We start from the raw sequence: 5566 nt of genomic DNA, 5'->3' as shown, positions 1-5566 counted from the left end.
TTCGCGGCAGCGGCTAGGGTTGCCGCGCCGCCGCCGACCAGGCCACGCCACCCCCGCCCCCGCCGGCCAGCTTCCCTCCTCGGCCCCTCCTCGCCCCTCAGTCCGCCCCGGCGCTCAGCCCCATCCCTCAAAGTTCGACGCCGATGCTCACGGTGAGCCCTCCTTTTTGCATCTCTCTATTTCTTCATGCTTGAATAATGCTTGAATTGATGCTAGCTATTGTTGATAGATAAAATAGGTAGATGGATTGATGCTTGAGTTTGTTAGATGGATGGATGGATTGATGCTTAAATTTTTTTGATGCTTGTTGATGTCAATGCTAATGTGATAATGTTGAATTATAATGTTAGATGGAGAAAGTAAAAGAACCTGGTATGCTCCAGAAGCTGCCAAGTTCCGGCATTAGATGCTTAAGTTTTATCAGAAATATGTTGAATTATAATGTTAGATGCTTAAGTTTGATATTAGAATGCGGTGGCTTATGATTACAGGCACATCCAGAAGCTGCCAAGTTCCGGTATGCTCCACTAGCGGAGAAGGAAAAAATATCAGAGGTTTTTGATACAAATTGTGTCACAAATGAGCATGCGAGGGTGCCAACTCCCTCGTATCCATGATAGCAAGTTACGTGGTCAACATTTTGAGATTATTCATATTTTTAGTTTATGGACTTTCTGCAATGAAAAAAACTTTAAATCGATTGTAATATTTAGCACTTTTATGACATTCTTAAATCACTTTCTTTACTGTTAGAAACAACAAAGTGTTAACATTTCATCAAACAAATTCTGTCTAAGGGTAGTACAGACAATTCAACACACAACAACTTCTAGAATCTCAAACTACAATCTCTGAAAAGAACTCGACAATAGATTCTGGGAGAAGCAGATTCTGGGAGAATTTTCCAGAATCCTGATTCTGTAGAATCTTGCCTGAAAAGAACTGGGCCTCAGTTTCTTTGGATAATGACTTGGGGCGCTAGGGAAGGAAAAAGTCAAGGGAAGAGATGAGGTAAAGCCTGTTGTCGAAACAATGTGGAACCTTGACGGCATTGCTTCGTTTTACCAACTCTACTATCTGCAACAAGGCTGGAAAATACAGTAAGACATACTGCCAAGGGTACTGCGGGTGACGCTTTTATTCAGCATCGACACTATTTTTCAGGCAACCTGTTCGTGGCACACCATTTCATCAGTTTCTTCTTCTTCATCAGACTGGGTTGTGGCAAATGCGACTTTCTTCTCTCATAGTACATCATTTGCATCCTTGTCGACCTGACAAAAGTGAAACAGTTGTGCCAGTCTAAACGGAAGACGACCGGGAAGAAAGCTTCACTTGCTGGGCATAATTCTTTCTGCAACATCTACAGACTATACAAAGATCAGTTCTACTAGATGTTCTCTTTGGCTTACTTTTAAGTGTACTGATATGTTGTAGCCTCAACTTGCAAGCATCACTGATCCAAGTTTGCTTTTGTTGACTGGATTGGGTCAGTGTCGTGCTTGCGTTAGATCATGGCATGCCAACTCAGGTCATATTTTGGTCAATTCACAGCCAAGAAGCCAATAAAAATACAATAAAATTACCGGGCCAGACGGCCGGTGAGAACTCAGAGCATGAAGCCAAGAAGGCAGAGGAGTCCGCGTCTGCAACGCCGTGCTCCGCCAGACCGGCTTCCTCGACCTCAGAATCTGAATTTGAAAAAGAAGAAAATGCATGCATGCATGCCGACCGGCCGGCGCGATCCACCATCGATCCATGATGGTCAACCTCCATTCCAAGTCCCGACGATCAACCAGCTCCTGCCATTCCAGTAGCTGCCATGCTATGCATCCTCCCCTGCATCCATACGATCTGATCTTCAGAGTGAACCAACAAAACCCTCTGTTCATGTCTGAAACTCTGGATACTGCCCGAATTGAATTCAATACATTCAATTTCATTTGTCTGAGTGTTTGATGCTGTTGACCGACTCCAGTTACTATTATCCATCACAACTAGCAAAATTATATTAACATAACTCACAATAATTACAGTATCTTCCAAATCTTAGAGGATCGAGATTTGCAAGAGTTTTGTATATTGGTTTCATCTAGAATCAATCCACACATACAGTAAGTAGTACTTTTATCCTGAGTGTGGCAACCAAGGTACTTAGTCCAAAACAATGTTTTACCTCTGATAAGCCCATTGTGACAGTGTGATGTCAATATGCACATATACAAACTAGGACACTTGATTAAAGAAGAATGCATGACTTTGACATGGGCGATGCAGAATCATTCATTCTATAAACCCTACAATAGCAGCACTAGCACATCATCATCCATCATCAACCAACCATGTCACGCCCCAAGTGGGTCTTAGCTGTGACAATCGCCACATGCTTATAAATCTCAAGTTTATAGGCATGTTAGGCTAGTAAACAAAAAAAATTCCAGTATGCACAAGAGCCAACTTTATTCATTACTAGCTATTACAAAGGTCATGATACATGCAACTTCTTTATTTATTCCCAACCCATAGAGCTACTCCTACTGTTCATCATTCTCATCAGCACATCCATCATTTGCTACTTCTGCAAAATCAACAACAATAGCAAGAATGAGTATGATCTCATACTCAGCAAGCACACGGGTAAAAACGGAACCTCTCACGGCAAAAGTGACAAAAACAAAGGGGTTAGTTGTATAGAAAGAGTTTGATGGCAGAGAAAGATAATGGATTTAATTTAAAAAAAAGAAAGGAAACAACTGGCATCACATATGACTGCAAGCTTCCCAACCCGGGAGTCACAGGGGTGAAATTTCACGCTTTTACGCTCTTAAGAGGGGTACTCCGACGTCGATAGTCTCGACTAGAACCACACAGGCGCTAGTAGAGCAGAGCTCTATATTCCCCCAAGAACCAACCACTCGACTTACCAGTGTCGATCGCTCCTACGGATCCATCATCGACACGCTTCCGAACGAGTGTCGTTCTTAGCGGAGAACTCAGACAGTCCCATACCTGAACTATGACCGGTACAATACATTTGCCGTCGTGACACCAGATTTTTATAAAATTTACTAGACAAGGATTAGCAAAAGGAAATACATGCAAGACCAAGATAAATATCTCTAGGCTTTCCACAGAAACAACCATCCATGCATGAGCCATTAATCTATGTGCTCACATGCATGTACCAAGGATTTCTCCACCGTGATCATAAACCAAAAAGTAGTACTGTGGTATGCATGCTAGCTTCAAGAGATGTACAGGGATCAAATCACACGAACAGTGCACATTATAGAGCTTCAGAAGTACTACTGGCTATAGAGCATGGCATGAACAGTGAGACAAAACAAGGAATAGGACAGCTAGAAAGGCTAGATGGAACGCATGCTTGCCTGACTCGCTGACTCGCTGCTTCCTCCGAGGGCTCTTGCCGATCAGTGATTCTACTCCATGCAAAGCTAGCTAGTGAACTGGTTTGTATGCTGGGATGAGTACTACAGCGTGCTCTTGCTCCTCTATTTATAGGCATGGTAGGGTGTAGGGGATGGAGCTGGATCACTGTAACTCAAAAATATCAACAGCCTCGGTGTCCCTAGATTTTACAGCTGCTTGTACTTTTACATAACACGTGCCTAGCTGACTCAATAGAGCATTAAATGCTACAGATAAGTGCAAGCTTGAGGTGCAAAATATCTTGTACCACACCCACACGTGGCCCTCCTACCCGAAGGCTCTACCACCATGTTCCTCTAATGCATATCCTTCCACATTAAGGAATTTAGTTGACTACTCTTAGTTAGTACTAACCAATGATTGCCAATGATTGATTTTATCTAATTATGCTGATAATTATTACTCTAGCGTGTGCTAATTTCTGTTAATTATCAAATACCAAAACCTTATTATTTCTAATAAACACGGGCATTACAAACCATGCAGCCTAGATATAAAACACCTACACTAGCTTGCTTGCCATCTGCTGCTAGGGGAGGGTGGTTGTGAATTTGACACCAGCATACTATGAATGATGCAACTCAGCTTGTCTCTATTTAATTCAACTCAATCAGTGGGCACCAATTATATCATCTCATCTCCCACATCTTCACATGGGATGTGGAGTACCATAACTATATAACTGAGAGAGATAGAATCCAATTTGCCTCTCACCTTGGCTCGGGTATCCCAGCCCAATCATGCTTGCATTCCTCCTCTCCTCTCCAACAGTGGTGGGGTTGGTAGCAGCGGAGGCGAGTTTGATTCCTCGTCTAGCAACAGCCACTTTGTGGGAGGGAGCACCATGTATCAAATCTGTCCGGCCGCTGCTATGGCATTTGAACTTCTTGCGGCGACACAAGCTTCCTGCTAGGGCATGGCAGGAGGAGACCTGCATGGCACGGGCGAGGTGGGGATCAGGAGCAGCTCGAGGATGGAAACAGAGGTAAAGGTGGAGAAGGTCAGGGGAGAAGTGTCACCGGGGGCGACGCACTGGTGCGAGAAGCTCTGTTTTCGAGTCGAACGACTAGTCGCGACTAGTCGTCGACTAGTCGACAAGTCGTCACATGAAGGTCGACTCAACCTGTCGACTCGAATCATTGGATGAGTCGAGCGACTCGATCGACTAGTCCCGACTAGTCTCGACTAGTCGCAGTTTTTGAGGCGAACGACTCGTTCAATCTGTCATGGAAGAGGAGTTGGGAAGAGAAAATGGAGCAGGGAAGGAGGGGCGGCTCCAGGGAAGGATGGGGGAGGCGGAGAGGAAGGGGTGGAGGCAGAGAAGCCATGGAGGAGGAGCTGCAGCAAGGCCATTGCGGCTGTCGATTCGTGCCTGGGGGCTGGAAGGGGAGCAGGTGAGAGAGAGAGAGATAAGACGAGAATGGATGGACGGTGAAGATTAGAGAATATGGATGGTCCAGATTGAGCTAGGCAGGCTAGGGTTTCATTGGGCCTTACTGGGCCAATATTGCCTTGTGGGCCAGTATTGAAGGAAGATTGGAGCTTCTGGAAACCTAGATCGAACAATTCCAGCCCCCTCCCCCGACCCAGCCCTCTTCTGCAGCAGCCGCCGCCCTGGCTTGCTGCTCGTCCCCTTCTCCCCTGGTTGCTGCTGCCTGCTGCTCATCCCTTGGTTGCCGCTGTTGCTGGGCTGCTCCTCCCATCTCCTGATGGCCTTGTCTTGGTTGGTTGCTGTGACTCCTCCCTTGGTTGCCGGCTTGCCGCTAGCTGCTGCTGGTCTGCTCCCTACTGCTTAACTCACGTCGACTCATCGCATGTCGACTCGTCGACCATGAGTCTAGACTAGTCACGACTAGTCTAGAGTCGCCCCCCCTGAGCGACTCGTCGACTCATCGACTCGAAAACCTTGGCGAGAAGGCACGGTGGTGCTCGGACGGTGCGTGGCTGCCCGAAGGAAGACGGCGTTCGACGGCAGCGAGGCATCTGGCGACGACCACAACTGGGCGGGGGGTTGCGGAGAGGCTCTCGTTGGCGATTGGATCCTGGTGGTGGCACGGTGGTGCGGGGGTCCGGGGAGGGCGGGCTACGGCGGGGTGTCCGAGGAGGGCGCACGACG

This window comes from Triticum dicoccoides, chromosome 5A (genome assembly GCF_002162155.2).
Source record: "Triticum dicoccoides isolate Atlit2015 ecotype Zavitan chromosome 5A, WEW_v2.0, whole genome shotgun sequence".
Taxonomy (NCBI): Eukaryota; Viridiplantae; Streptophyta; class Magnoliopsida; order Poales; family Poaceae; genus Triticum; species Triticum dicoccoides.
The sequence above is the reverse complement of the archived record's forward strand: the minus strand, read 5'-3'. Positions refer to the sequence as shown.